Here is a 16,693-nt window from a genome sequence, read left to right on the forward strand (position 1 = left end):
AAAAAAAAATATTAGTGTCTTCATCTATATCACTGAAAACCAATTCTCTTTGACTTAATAGCATTTGAATAAACAAAAAATTAATAGAACACCCTCCCCTACCCCCATCCTCCAAATAAGAACAGAATAACAGAAGACAGAAAGAAAGAAAAAGAAGGAAGAAAAGGAAAGAAAGCAATTTAGCTAGGAAGGTGGGGTGATGTTTAATGACTTAGCTTGAGTACTGGCTTTGTGAATCCCTGTGTATCCTATGCTTGCTTTTTAACATCATAGTCCTCTGTTTCTCATCTATTTTGTGTATGTGATAATGATATTTGCTGCATAAATTTACTTTGAGGCTCTGGTGAAGTGTTGTGAGGAAAAGAACTTTTAGAAGTGCTGTGTACTCCAAAGAGGCTGGGCAGCATGCTCCCCCAGACCTCAACTCCTAATGAAGACGACGAGCTCTGCGGTTTTAGTATTGAAATTGTTTGGAACCTGTGTGATAAAAGGAAAAGGAAACTACATTTTCTAGGTCTTATGGACTTGAGAGCATATCCTAAATTCATATGGGGAAGCTGTAAACTCCACTACCACAGAATATGACTGCATTTGGAGGCAGGACATTTCAAGGGACAACTAAGACAAAAAGAAGAGAGGGTGGTTCTCATCCTGTCCACCTAGCGCCCTTTATACAAAGAGGTTAGGACACAAACACAGATAAAGAAGCCGCGAGCCAAGAGGACAGCTTTTGGAAGACACCAACTCCCTGACACTTTGGTCTCAGACACTGGCCTCTAGAATTGTGGGGAAACAGATTTCTGTGGTATACACCATCCAGTCTGCCGTACTTTGTTATGGAGGCCTTAGCAAGAGGTACACCAGGGAACAGCTAATATAATGTTATGGCAGAGTGTCAGACACACTTTAAAATTAATCGACATTTAATTATGTAGATGTAGGAGCTGATGGTATCTGGGTAAAGTTTTTGCTGAGAAAAGATTATTAGATGGGGGGATTAAGAACTCTTACTAGCTATATAATTTTTGGTTTCCATCTGCTATAAGATGGATTGGAAAATGAAAGATTTAAACTATTCAAATATAAGTTACTTTTGCAAGTTTTTTTCTACTCAGGGGAAATTTAAAATGTATTTCCACATGAAGAGTAATGTACATGGAAAAATTTACTTAATTTGCCTGTGGTTAAACAGTGACAAATTTAAATTCTACAGTCATCTTCCCTATGACACAACTGGAATGCTAATTAATATTACTATTAGCCTCAGAAAAACATAATTAGGAATTTAAATCTGCTGCTTTTTCTACCCCTCAAACCAAATAATGCACCCTATTTAAAGTAATCTAGGAAAATCAGAAATTTGGTTCAATGTCAGTACATCTATTCATCATTAGTGTAAGGAACACTGAGAGAGGACTGGACATTACTACTTTTGTGACATTATTGTGTGCTTAAATTATACCAATATCAGCAGAAAAAAATCGCAAAACATTTTCAAGGAAAAAGTAGTATAATTGTGTTGTACCAATGGTACTGTTATTGCCAGAGATCCCTACAATATGGTCCTATATTTTATTAGTATTTATACTTTTCAAAACCCTATTCTATTAATTGATTTCCATTTATTATTCCTTGATGCCTGAAGAACTACATAAATATGAGCAATCTCTCTACAAGAAAATAAGTGCACTAACTATTGATTGCAATTTCTTTGGGAGCATTTCACAAAAAGATTAAAATCTTCAATAGTTCCAACAGCCCCATAGGCTCTGGAGTACTGTTATAATGGGTTTGCCTACTAACATTTAGCTCTGTTATTGTTTTACCAGCCACAGAAATTAGGCTGGTACTTTATATGCTGCACGCAGGAGAGAGAGAACTTGAAAATGTGAAAGTGTTTCCTCTGCATCAAGTTTTTACCTTGATTTTTCAATCATAACATTTCTAAGGCTTTAAAATAATAAGTGAGTGTGTCAACTTTCTAGCAGGTAAGGGAGCAGCATATAAAATACTCCTGATTTCAGAGGGAGTCCTTAAACAGACAAAGTATTTATACTGACCATCCCAGGAAAAGGTAATTCACTTGTTGCACCATCAGTTTTGAAAACAGAAGAGCATAGTTTTCAGCAGCTGTATTAGATGGCTAAAATTACAGGAGCTGAAGTGTTCATCACGACTGCTTTTTGGGAAACAAGAAGGAAGAAAGGATTGGAAAGATAGTAAAATCCCTCACCTTTTAAAGAAATGTTCGTGTGGCTTTCAGATTGGCCAGAAAATAACCGAAAGCATGGGCAGCTGAGAAATGCTCCCCACTGAAACTTCTCTTATAGATAGTAGAAGTTGTGTATGAGAGGGTGGAGGTGAGTAATCTTTGCCACCTCAAAGAGTAGATGGATTACGTTTTCTTTTGTAAATATTAATGCAGAACCCTCGGTATAACAAACACCATATTGGAAATGTAAGCTATACCTTCGGGCTTTGTGTGAAATTCGACAGCCCACTCTAAAATGTGCGACATCCTGGCTGACTTCCAACAGTGCGCTTGCATGAGTTGCTTTCCAGGGAATCAGAGTCTCACGTAAGTTCAGAGCTGTGGTCACAGAAATGCTGCCCCAGCATTTTTTTTCTCAATAGAAACAGAAATTGTGAGATAAACTTAGAAAGCACGATAGATTGTTCATGATGACTTTAGCTTTTCTGGTCTCAATTGGATTTGTCTTAGTTCCTCTGGCAGTATGTTTAGGAAAGCCTGAATTTACCTTTATGAATACAGTTTTAATTTGTTTTATTAAGTGAAAATAGCCTCATTTTTTCTGACTATAAAAGTATGTAATTTAACACTGCATAACTTTATCATCCAAAGATAATTCCCATTATCATTTTGACATACATTCTTCCAGATTTTTGTCAGTCATATAGACTGTGAACTAATGTATTCATTACACATTATATTAAGCTGCTGTTATTTGACAACTGTGATATTATTCTGGCTTCTAAAGGAAACTTACTGTGATGACTTGAGATACTCTGAAATGAAGATGCTGCCTTTCTTGTTTTTCTGTTTCTTATGTGTTTATCCCAGTCTCATTCCTAACTATTCCATGGTTATATGTTACTTCGGCTTGAGGATACTTAAAACTATTACAACTCTGCTTATTTATCTGCAATGAGATATTTTTACAGACTTTAATATCTTTTTAAAAAGATTTTAAAAGCTTTCCCTTCACATCCTGATTTATAGCAGCTGAGAATGGGTCTTGTGATGCAGTAGTTCTGGATCTTTCTTCTCTGTGTTCTGAGCGCTTATTCCAGCGCTGTGCACCCGCTGGCTGAGGTGCAATCCATGTATTGTCTGTAGAGCTATAGTCTTCCGGGCATACTCAAGAAAAGCAGAGAAGTTTGTTCTGCTTTTTAATAGGAAAGTCAATTCTTTATTTGAAGTTTCACTGAAAATATCTTCATGCAACTAAAGTTTAGCTAAGCAAGGTACTTTAGAGAAACTTTATGCACTCTTGTGTAAGTATCATTTTCCTCATACTGTAATTTTTCCAGTGAGGCATATCACATTATCTTTTACCCAATGTTGAAGATACATTGGAAAACACATTGCTGTTCTATTCTCAGTTCTCTGCAAATAGCCAATTTTATTCTATTTTAAAATTCTTGTGTAAAGTTTTAGGATTTTTCCTTATTCCTGGTTATAAAAGAGTAGGAGTTTCTGCCTAAGTGTGGACCTTTTAAAACTGTATTGCTTGTTACTTTTAATCTGGAGATTTGTGTTTTCCTTTGTCTCTAGAAAATGCTGCGGTGTTAGTCTTTGAGTAATGCCTCTCCTTTATTATCCATGGTCTTTCCCTGAAAATTCCTTGTCATGTGTGTTTGGCCTCTTTATTTAAATTTATGTGTCTCATAACTCTCTTTTATATTTTTACGCTTTGTCTCAGCTAGGCACAGCTAAAATCCAATTTCAGTACAGCAATATAAACTAGAAATTCATAAATTATTGTGAAGTGAATATAAATAGGCAGAAATTAACTTTAAAATGAAGAATTTTAAAATAAAATATGAACAACTAAAATTCAAAATTCGAGACAGAAACAGCAGAATTGAAGCTACAAAAAGAAAGCTCAATGCTTGAGAATAAAAGGCATGTTCTTCGATGACACAAAGTGAAAAGATTCGAGATAAACGATATGTAGATCTGAAAATAGCTACACTATTTATTGAAGAGTTTTTCAAAGGAGAAATAGATTAAAGTTCAAGACCCAAATCTCTCATTTTTGGTGTAATTTTCTTTGGGATCTGCTGTAGAGATAAGGTCAGCGCAGCTGCTTCTCAGAAGAAAGTGCAGCTTTTTTTTGGTCTTCCTTCCAATCCACTGTCCACTTAAAGGGAGTTTTCTTTCCAAAACTGTATTGGGGTGAGGAAATTTCTAGGACTCAGTGTAGGACGGCCTGGGGAGGAGGCCTAAGCCAACCGGCTGAAGAGTATAGAACCAACATTGTTTATTTCCACACTGTGTGTGTGTGTGTGTGTGTGTGTGTGACAGAGAGAGAGAGTGTGTGTGTATGTGTGTGTGTGTCCTCTTGTTGTTGGAGTAGTAAGATGCAAGACTCCAGCAGAGGAAACTCAAACCGGGTCATTGAGTTGTTACGGGCAAAAATATTTTTCCATGTGATGAATTAGATAATTAGACATACATAGAGGATAGAGAGTAACTGTTTCTTAATCACACTTATAGTGCACAATGTTTACATTCCTTAGGGGGAGCTGGTACGTGTACATAACAGACTTCATTTCTCTTTCATTCCTTTTCCCTTCCCTCTCGTCCCACTCCATCCATCTCTTGATTCTCTTTAGTTGATTCTCTTTAGTTTTTTCTTTTTTGTACATGTTTATATACATAATGTTTACACTCTTTGTGTGGAGTTTTGGTACAGGTACATAATTCCTAAGAACTAAATCTTGGAAGCAGTCTATATGTTCACCAACAGGTGAATGGATAGAGAAATTGTGATACTTATACATGATAGAGTACTACTCTGCATTAAAAAAAAGATTAACTTTAGTCATTTGCAAGAAAATGGATGCACCTTGAGTCAAGTTAAGACACACAATCTTAAATGTGATATGGTTTCTCTTATATGAGAAGTCCAAAGTATAAATAAAAAATAAACTTGAGAAAGTAGCAGAGTATTTCAAAGCATTTCTTTCCCTGCGTGCTTCATTATGAACAGTCTATTTCCCTATGAAATTTGTCAGCATGTAAGTAGCATTGAAACCCAGATGTGTTTGTTTAGGATCCTGCACCCCTACAAGGACTTTTTCTTGTTCAATATAAATCATTTCCTTGTTAAGAGCTGGTCATGGAATGAATCAAAAAGACCATCTTGGTTTGCTATTTGATTAGTCAAATTTCACTAGAGAGGCTGAGGCTCCTAAATTTTCTGAAAATGATGAGTACTTTTCAGAGATATTTCAGTAAAAGAGTACAGTAAATTCTATTGGCATGGAATCTGAAGATTTTGCATCTGTGATTATTTCATTAGTTTTTTTCTTAAACTTTAAGAGGAAATTTCATTCCTTCTATAGTAATTCTTTTCTATCTTTCCATTGGGGAATTAATTCTGCCATTCCCTCCCTCTGCCCCTCTAGCATCAATTCCACAACAAGGACTAATCCACCATCCAAGGACCATTAATAGGGAAATAACCCAAGCTATCTTCTCAGGTGTCCTCCATTCAAACTTCACAGACAACAAGATTGGCTCTTTTGCCTGACTAAATTCTGGAGATCAAGGTTTCTCAAATGCTCAAACCAGAGCCAATTTAGAATATAAATTTAATCCAAGTTAGAATATAAGGTGTGCGTTAGAAAGACATAGAAAATCTGCCTGGATTCAGAGAGATTGGCACTAGTATTATGCCCTATTTGGTTGTTACGAAGACTTAAAATTGACATATTGATGAGGAGAGAATATGATCCAATTAACGAAGAAAAATTTCTAAGCTTAGCTATCTGCTCCTGCTTGATATTTTCTCTGTTTCTCTAATGCCCAATAGATAGAATGAAAATCTTCTTATTTTACAGGTGAAAAGATTTAAACTCAGAGTAACTTGTCCAAGGTCAACCAGCTAGAATTTGTCTAGTATTATGAATTCCAAAGCTCAAGTACTTTGTATTATACTATCAAATCACACAATTAAAATACAGTGTGGTAATGCTGGGATGCAGGTAATCCTGGGGATTATGATTGCAGGTTGTCCAGGAAGGGTAGGGTATGAAATAGCTTCCAAAGTGAGTGACATAAATTAAACATTTACACTATATTTGTTTCTCTTAGAGTAGTGACTATCACAAATAGAAGTGTAAGAAACAAATGTAATCTAAAGAAGAAATAAATGTAAAGAAATAAATCTAAAGAAGAAATAAATGTAATCTAAAAAATATTATTCCCTATTCAGTACAGAAAATCATTTAGTCAAGAAACACTTCACACACATTTTTAGAGAGCTACATAGAAATACAGACTTCCGATGGAATCGTTCCTTCCACAGGGATCCAGGAAGTGAGGGGAGAGAGAAAAGGGTAAGATGGCTGCAGAGCGGGGTGCCACAGCGTAATTCTCATTCATAAGAAGACAGAACAAGTGCCTAGAGGATAAATGAACTATTAGGCCGATATATACACTGTAAATTTTGCTTGAAGAAATAATTTTCCTATCGAATGCTCCCAGATTGAGCAGGAAATTATAGGGAGACTAGTAAGAGCCCAGCTGCTGCCTCCAGCAAGACAGAAATGATTTTGCCAGCAGCTGGGAAAACTCAAATAATAGCTGATAGGTCAAGGTCACGGATGGATACATCCACCTTTGCTCCCACTCCTACAGGATTTAGTGTCATTGAGATCTTACTTTGTTACCAACCCAGATAGATGTACAAACGACTCTCTTCTCACTGCTTCTCCTTTGTGTTTTATTTTCTGTCCCTCTTTTGTTTCTGTGAACCATGTATTCACAATTAAATTGGGTGGTATGAAAATACACATTCCCCCAAATAGAATTATTCCATTCAACAATAGCCTCTTTATACACAAAGGCTTATTTCATCTTCTTATTGGGGTCACCCATCTGGCTTTCCTGGTGAGAGAAAAGCAGTTTAAACAAGCTGATTCTTTGAGGTCTGAGTAGATGCAAATCAGAAAGAGAAAACTCAAGAAGGGTCAGTTGTAATTGGCCAGGCAACTCTTCTGTTTGATCTTTATCCCACTCCCGCAGTAAGCCAATTCATTCTTGCAGGTGTGGAAGCCTGAGATCAATGCTGATCTACAGTTCTTTCGTGTACAAAAAGGTGTTTATACATCCCTTCCCTCCCTTAAAAATCAGCACTGTCAGGCATTGTCTCCTGTCCTTGGTTGTGGAAAGTCTTCCTTCTCTTTTCATTTGTTTCTTATTGTGTACAGTTTGGTTCCTCGGTTAAGTTGTTTTATCCGATTTGGTTATACTTCCACTTTATCTCCCATTCTTGTTTAAACTTGTTCTTTCAATATCTAAATAGGAATAACTGTTTTTACTTCTGCAGGATATAGGGTGGTTACAATAATAAGATTTTTAAAACCCTGATGAGTAATTTAAGATCTTTGTTTTAGAAGTTTCTCTAAGAAACATATCTATCATAAGCATAATCCACAAGTAAATGTTCTGTAAACATCAGTTGAAAGACATAAACGAGGAAAAAACTGCACCTGTCCCCCTTTTTGTCAGTTGATGTTCTGCATGTTCAAAACTTACCCCTTCCAAATTCTATTCAGGTAAAACCCACCGCGCTGTTTATTTCTCTACTTGACATCCCTTGATATCCAGTTTAATAGAGAGAGGACATTAATATTTATCAGGCACCGACCAAGTGAGGCACAAAGCCAAGTAATTTTCACATGCTATATTTAAATCCACACAAATTTTCTCCTTTTAGATATGATAAAATAGTGATTCAGAATGGTCAAAGTGAGATTTTCTTCCTTGGAATGGAGAAAATCACAAGAGACAATTGCTTCCAACTGAACAACTACAAAGATGGGTAGACTACAAAAATTACAGTTTTTGTAGCCATCAGAGAGGCTTGAGGTGCGCAGAAAAGTTGAAGATCTAAATTTCAGAGCTCTACAGGCTCATCCTAGGACAGAAAGTGTCTCCTGCTGCTTTTATCCCTAGAAGCACAGGGAGAAGGTGCAAGCATAGCACAGATGGTGAGATTTACAGGGTCAGGAGAAACTAGTAAGGAACTTAAGGGCGCACACGGCTCGAATGACAGAGGAAAACCTTGAGGGGCTGCAGCCACAGCGCCTTTACCTACCTGCCAATTTTTACAGAGAGAAGGCATGACGGAGATTTAGAGAGTGATGTAACTTGGCCTGAAGGCTGGAGAGCACAAAACGTTTCTGGTGACATGAGAAACATGACCGTGAAGCCCTGAGGCACAGTAGGAATTTCATTGGCAGTTAAATCCACCAAGTCCGTGTTGAGGAAAAGTCCTAACCGGACCTTCAGATCATTTGGAACCAGGGGTATTCTGAACTTTTCCTAGATTTTAACCATTATCAGACCAAGTTTAAATACAGATTATAGGAAAGAGTATCCCATTTAATGCTGATAAAATACCATTGTTTCAGTCTCCACTATTCCTTTATACCAGTGTCCAGAGTTTGAATTACAAGACATGAATAGGCATTGAAAATAAGGACTATGGTCAAAAGAATAAGCAATAGGAGCAGATGCAAAGAGAACCCACAGGTTAAAATAGACAAGAAGATTTAAAATAATTATTATGAATCTGTGAAATCATTTTGTGGAAATGTGGACAATAAGCTTGGACAGATAAAAAATTTTAGCAAAAAACACAATGTATAAAATGAGGGCTGGGATTGTAGTTTAGTGGTATAACACTTGCCAAGTTCAACCCCCAGGACTGGCAAAAAAGAAGAGAATTTTAGAGTTAAAAATGAAAAATGAGGTATGAGGTCCAGAGTGCAATTTCTGGTACACTCCTCCCAAAAAGAAAAATTATTTCATATACTAAACATGGGAAAGAATAATTGAAAAGAAAACATAAGTTATCCACTGTAGTTTTGTATACCTTTCACAAACTGAAGAAAGTTCACTGGGCATGGTGGCACACGACTATAATCTGAGCGCTTGGGAGGCTGCAGCAGGAGGATTGTTGTGAGTTCAAGACCAGCCTTAGCCACAAAGTGAGCTCAAGGCCAGCCTGAACTGCATAGTGAGACCCTGCCTCAAAAAGACAAACCCTCCCCCGCCAAAAAAATCCCCAAAACACAAATTGAAGAAAGTTCAGTGAATCAAAGTTCAGGGATCCTAGACTCTTCTTAGAATAAATGGAATTCTATGCTACTGTGATCTCTGGAGCGATCAAAAGTCAGATATTATCTCAAAGTGAGAATTATTAAATAGAAACTCTACATTTTTAAATTCAGGTCATCCTGACAGCAATGCATATGCTCTTTCTATGAAAAAGTTCTGTGTAAATCATTACACTCATTTCTTATTGCAGTGCTTTTCTTCATTTATTTTCTATCAGAAGTCTCTTAATTTAGATAAGAATATCCCTGTGGACAAGATGTGTGTTTTCTAAAAGAGTTTCACTTTGCATGACCCCAAATTGAGTTATCTCCACACGAAAATATATGATGTCAAAGTTAAATATGTTCTGCACCAAACCCAGTTCTGATGGAGAGACTGCCAGGTACAGACGGAGACCTTCCGCGGTACCCTAGAGGTGTGCTGAAGTTGTCTTACTGACACTAGATTGCTTCAATTTTTCCTCCCAGACTCAATATTTACTTTTTATTATTCTTCTCTGATACAATAAAATAGGCGTCTCAAAAATCAAATGTCCTCTGTGGCTCCAGAGATAAACGAATTGTATCAGGCAAAATCACCTAAGAAATAAGATAATAGAGTATAATGAAAACTTGCAAGCATAAAAAAATCTGTAAAGTGATATCATACCAAAATGTATTTCATCTCAAATATATTTTTAACCATTTCCTGACCAACATTTTAAAGCAGATTTTTCTTTACTTCAAATTTTTTTCTGCTAATCAGAGTGCAGTGGTTAAAATCCAGTCTTTGGTGTCAGACAAAAGTGCTTATTGCTTAACACAGGCTCTTATACTTACTACTTTAGGCTTTAAAGATATCACTAGATGGGCTCTCAGGATAGGCTCCCCCAATAGAAGAGATGAGGGAGTGGCAAAGACGGCTGAGGAAGTAGGCATGACCTGTTAATTATAAGATCCTGGAACACATGCAGAACAGTTCCCAAAGCCCTGCACCTGAACTTGGGCAGGTTTTCAGTAGGACGGCTGGACTTGACGTCAGCCTGAGGTTTACAGTCCCAGCAGTTCCTCTCAGGACCAGTATGTAGACGTCCTCACAGGTTTCCTCAAGACTTGAACAGTGAAAAAGGACGCAGATGCCAGGAAGAGCCCGCTATGGAGGCTTTTCTCAGGACAGTGCACACTGCCGTCCCCAGGGGGTTCTTCTGTCTGGATTTTTCCTCTTTCACTCCGCTCAAGCTCATTCTGCAGAGCCAGTTTCTCCCTTATTCTTCACTTTTGCTTTTTCAAATAAACTTTGCCGTTGCTTTTTGTTCAATTCATTGAATTCTTTGCTCTAGATGAGAGGAACCTGGAATCCAACTCCAGAAAGAAAGGTGAGCAACCCAGTAACGCTTACTTGGCGAGCCACTTTCAGAAGGAGCTACCGATAACATTTTGGCATAGCCAGCCAGGAGAAACAGAAGCCAGGAGTTCCAGCAACACCCTCAAAGAGGAAATGGATACCTCAACTCGCTCTTGGTAGGCTTTCGACTCTAACAGCAGAAAAGCCTTTCAGGACCTATGAGTGTGAGGTTAGGATCGATTTACTAGCAGGGTTAGAGTTTGAGGAATTCAAAGCAGCCTAGCTCTAGTAAAGATGACCAGACTGGCTCATTCACAAGTGAACAAGAGTGGCTTTTATGCATTAGCTAAGTGCACTAGGTCTCCATTCTGGCTTTTTTTTTTTGCAAGGTGGCTCCAAAGAAATTTTTATTCTTTAATTCTGTCTGCAGAGATGCTTGTTTCTGCTTGGGGAAGTCTTAGTTCTGTAGAGGCTCTGCGGGCATCCACAGTTTAATGATTGGAGACTTGTGGATACATAGTTGTGAGTTGAATATCTTTGTCAATCTCTTTTCTTGGAGTTCTCAGTCTTGAAGGTGGAAAGACAGTGGTGTAAACCAACCTGGTATCACCAGCTTTTAGACAGGCCCTCTAACTGATGCCTATATGCAGGGCTAAGCAAGAATGTGACCCAAATTTTTAAGGTAATATAAGAGAAAGAAAGAAAATGAAGCACAAGTACTCTTCTGATTTTATTTACCTACTGGGCATCTGTAGGCCTGAGTAAAGAATCACTGGTGTGTTTTGTGTCTTTTTTTTTTTCAAAATCAGCTTGCAAGTTCCGGATTTCTCCAGAAGACACAAATCTTGCTTTTAATGAGTAACAGGTCTGAGACCTGAGGACTTTGTCTCAATAATAGTAGTACCTGCCTCTTAAATTGTAGTATGAACCAAATAATGAGGTAATGTGTTTTCATTTCTCTAAGCTGGGCCTGATACATAGTGAACTTTCATTAAATATTAGCTATTATTGGAATTAATAAATCCCATCCAAGTTTTCACAGAGATTTTACAACGCAGTTTTTAAATTTATTCTTGATAGGATATAGAAAGTTTTATTTTAAATTAAATATCACCAGTTGGTTATTAGGATCTATATTTGCAGAAATTCACACAAGTATATTATATATGATCATGTAAAGAATGCCAGAATATGTTGCCTCAAAATACTCCTTCTTGGTCTAAGCGTTATTTTGAGTTGACTATTTTTAGAAGCAGCAGATACAGTAGAAGCGCCAACACAGAGAGTTAGTTACTTTCTTGAGAGAGAAATTTACATTTATACAGGAAATCTCTATTTATAAGAGTTTCTTCCTCTGTGAAGTAGGGCAAGGACTAAGTCCCAGGAAACTCTTATCAGTGAAGGTGGTGTGATACCAGCCTAAATCTTCATAACAAAATTTATTGTTAATTTTCTATGTGTTCCTTGGGTCAACCTCCATTATTGGTTGGGCTGATATACATATATATGCAACACTAACTCTTAACACATGACTGCTCTTATTCAATAATGGCATCTTGATCTTTTCTGTCATATCCATGAAGAGCTGGTAATGTCTATATTTTTTAAATTACTTTTTTCCAAACATGTGTTTTCATAAATACAATTCCTTGGAATGTCATTTTAAAAGTTCTTGATCATTTTTCATATTCTTTTTCACTAAAACTACTATAAATATTCAATAAGGAAACTTTAGGTGCAACAATGACAAGATTTTTCCTGGAAGTGACCATTGAGATGAAAATGAAACAAAATTATGACTTATTTTTATGTTATTTTACCTACTTGTCATGTTAATACATTGCTTTGACAGAGCAAACCTGTTGGTTGTTATTTCTATTTTTAAAGGCCTACTTATATAAACCCACTAAAAGTTCTATGGGTAAATTTCTCATTACATTTCAATTTTACATGTATATAGGAAATCTCTATTTGTAAGGGTGTCTTCCTCTATGAAAAAATTAGTTAATTTTCCCACTAGAGGAAAATAAAGATATTACTGCAGTGACAAGCAGAAACACTGAAATGACACCCAGGATTTGGAGGCAGATTTATTTATATCAATGGTCACTGATCAGATCATTCCCAGAGTATTAGACCCTCACCTCTGGCAGTCTAGGGCTTTTATACAATGCACAGGCAGGAGGCACAAAGGTGAGATAGGAAAGCCTGGCCTCTCTTCTGATTAGCTAGCAGGGAGAGATCATCAGTTACAAGGGCAGATTACTGATCATCAGTTCCTGAAGCTTGGTACAATGGTACAATCAGGCATCTTGCATGTTCAATTATGCTCTTGTGGTTACAGAGGTCAAGAAAGTAATTACAAAACCCTGAAGCAATTACAGAGCTAAGCAACTTCAAAAGAACAAAGTTTTAAAAAGAACAATTTCTCTTGAATAGTTTTTCCCTTTTATTCCTATGCTGAAGGACACTGCCTTCTGCAACTGTAGTCTTTTGATGACTTTTAAAACAATCCTCACATCATAAAAATGATACTATATCTTGTCCTGAAATATGCATTAATCATGCATGTATGGTATATTGAACGATATAGAACTGTTCTATACAGTTCTTTAATATGATCATTTCCACAAAGAAATAATAATTAATTTATTCAATAACTACTGGTTAGCAAAATAGTGACAGATCATGAGGCTATAGTGGTAAATAGACTGGCATAATCCCTGTCTTCAAGGAGCTTGCTACCTAACGAGGAGGCACTGCCAAAAGATAAAGGCACACACATCACACCCTATTTCCATCTTGGCCCTGTCCTTGAATTTGGGCCCAAGAACATGCTAAGTACCTGCTCTATCCCTGAGCTACACTCCTACCTGGGCACACTATGTTCAAAGACTTTGGTCTGAGCAATCAGAAGTTTATGAGTCAGTCAACTCCTGACAGCTAGCAGTTTTGCCTTCCACTGTGGTAGGCAGCAGAGGAAAGTTTACTATAAAATGTTTTCACTCCCAATTAAAATGATTCAAAACAATATTTACCATTTCCGAGGAACCTATGTTACAATAGAACTTTCCAAGTGAGCACCACATGGAAAAGTTTTTCTCAGAAGAAGACAAAATGACAAACAAGCACTGAAAACCATGCGAGGTAAAGGCTACATCAAGCCTTTAGAAAACAAGCCACTGCTCCGGATTGTTCTTATTCCTTCCGACCTAACATTGTCGTGACTGCTCGGCAGACTTTCTGAGACGTGTTTGACCTGATTAACTTCCCCCAGCTGGACCAACAGCAGACTCCTGATTCATCCAGTCTCCTAAGGATACAGTAAGAACCATTTCAATTCAGTGATCAGATTTCCTCTACTTTACCATGATCTGCCTACAGAATGCTCCCAAAAGCTCATTCACCTCATGCATTGATTTGTGATCACCTTTGTCCTCTGTCTGTACACACTGTTATGATTTCCTTTTCTTGGGAAAAATCTTTCAGGGTAACTTGAATCTCCCAGGCCTAGATCACTCATATTTGGCTCAGAATCAATTATCTCTTTATGGTCCTTTAAAGTAGATTTGGCATTCTTTAAAAAATAGAATAATTAAACAAAAGTATTCAACCTCAAATATGATAAGCCTTGCAACACAAAAACCATTTACACTTATTCCATCTCTTTATCTATCAAAAATATATTGCAAATCATGCTACATGGCAGGAAATCTTCAGGGTAGAAAAAATGAACTCCCTATCATGAAGCCTAACTCGATGTACCTAGGAAGAGAGGTGAGTACATACACAATAGTAGAAGACATAATAAAGACCTGTGAACAGCAAAACAGCATCACAGAAGACAGACTAAGATTTTGCCTGAATTCTTCTCCCCACTTCTAAAATAGGAGAGGGATGCTTACAAGGACAGGAGACAGGAGGAATTCTAGGGTTTTAGTCCATGACCTGTCTCCTTTTAAAGGGGAGTCGTATCTTTTTCCCTATCCTACTTTGCCAAAAATGTATGGAATTCATCCTTTTATTATCCCCTGTTCTTATTGCAAGAACCAAGTGCCCTGTGACAACAGGAACCACCATGATGTCTCCAAGGAGAACAGCTGCTGGTCCATATCTTACACTGGAAAAACCTCTTAAAACATGGGGAAGGGGTCTCCAAAGAACCAGGCTGGCCTAGCACTATAGGAAGTACTGACATGGGATTCAGTTCTTTTTAGGCATTGGCAGACAACAATATAGTTGCTATTTTTCACTGCAAGGCAGCAAATGTCCCCATGAACTAGTTTCTCATATTAAAATAGTGCTAGGCTTAGAGAGACATGTTAGACAATTGCTTCACAGGCCCTTCTGCATACATAGTCCTGTGGAGGGTCATGACTCCTGGATCCATGCAGCTGGTCCAGAGGGAGGCTCTGCCATGTTGCTTCTCGTTGATCTGGCTTAGTTGCACAAGCTTTGGCTTCACATTGAGATTACCCAAATTGTATGTGCTTACAGTCTCACAGGTACATGGCAAAGGTATGGGTCTTTCCCAGGCTCTCAGGTGCACATTTAAGAAGCATCCAAAGCAGCTATAACTTAAGAATCTGAACAAAAAATTTTTCCATTTTAACAAATGCAGGGATGACGAGAAAACCCTTGTGAGAGACAGATTTCATAGGTCTAAGCAAGTCCACACAAAAAGCAGTGGCAGTAGCCATGGTAGCAAAAAAGAAGAGCCAATGCCTCCTCAGAAGATGTGTAGAAGGATCCCACAGTCATTAGCATGAGGGTTCCAGGACTTCGGTATTCAAAGGCACAATGTAAATTAGGGAATTTTGCACAAAGGAAGATTTTTTTCCATTTCCCTAGACATGAGAATGTTATAATGCCAAAAATCAATTTCTTTCAGTGAGGTTTCTCGCAAAAAAGTTTTAGTTCACTGCCCATTGATTCTAGCAAGAAAAATTTACAGTTCTAGTATTTTTATGTCACTGAGTCTCTGCTACTGGTGTCAGCAGCAGGGAGTGCAAGAAGGGTCTGGGATTGCTGTGCTGCCCGGGGTAACTGTCTTAGGGTTTCAGCAGCCTTCATTTCAAACCTTGAGAATGTGGAAGGACAGCTATGAAACCTTGGGTATCTCTAAATCTTTGGGCTTCTTTAGTCCAATGTTAGTGACTTACTATTTACTCTTAGATCCCTGAAAGAATCATGTGTTCCAAGATTTAGCTATGACAAATTGTGCTGCTATAAACATGGGTGTACATATACCGCTGTGGTATGATGTTTTTAATTCTTCGGGGAAAATACACAGAAGGGGAATAATGGGACCAAAAGAGTTCAAAGGGACCTCTAAACCTTGTTTTTTGAGGAATATCCACATTGATTTCCAAAGTGGTTTCAGCAGTCTACACTCCCACCAATAGTGGAGATGGATTCCTTTTTCCCCACAGCCCCTCCAACATTTGTTATGGGGTGATTTCTTGATGATAGCCATTTTTTCTGGGGTGAGATGGAATCTCAGTGTTGTTTTAATTTGCATCCCTCAAATAACCAATGATGTTGAACATTTTTTTCATGTATTTATTTGCCATTTTTTTAATTTTAAAAATATAAGGAGCAAAATATTAACAGACAGACAGCCATTTACAAAATAGCAAAAGAACAGTACAAACAATACAGAGTTACAAACAAAGTGGAAGGAAATTAACAATGCTAGTTGTATTACATATTGATATCTTCAGAGTGGTTTCTCATGAAAACAAATAGAGACATGCAAATTGATCAATCAAGGACTCATTGACAGTTTCTTTCAGCAAAGAAATAGAAGACAGTAGATAAACTATGTTAACTATCCTGTATATACATACATACAAAATTTCTCCTCCTTTCCCTTCTCTTTTCCCACATCCCAGTTGCCCTTTACCCTTGAGTGTTTTCCCTTCATTTCACGATGTCTATCATACCTCCAAGTTTTTATTAACTCTTTCAGGTTTTACACTAGTGAGACAATGC

General features: G+C 37.4%; 1 long non-coding RNA gene across 1 annotated transcript in view; it reads left to right on the top strand.

Annotated features, from left to right (window-relative positions):
- LOC106148992 overlaps positions 1 to 11,620 on the top strand; it is a 13,582-nt gene extending 1,962 nt beyond the window's left edge. The window contains exons 2-3 of the long non-coding RNA XR_001234845.1: positions 10,695 to 10,875; positions 11,509 to 11,620. This is a non-coding gene — a long non-coding RNA (uncharacterized LOC106148992). The remainder of the gene's footprint in view (positions 1 to 10,694; positions 10,876 to 11,508) is intronic.
- Positions 11,621 to 16,693: the final 5,073 nt, after the last annotated feature.

The sequence above is a fragment of the Chinchilla lanigera genome, unplaced genomic scaffold (assembly GCF_000276665.1).
Source record: "Chinchilla lanigera isolate Chin_1 unplaced genomic scaffold, ChiLan1.0 scaffold00034, whole genome shotgun sequence".
Lineage (NCBI taxonomy): Eukaryota > Metazoa > Chordata > Mammalia > Rodentia > Chinchillidae > Chinchilla > Chinchilla lanigera.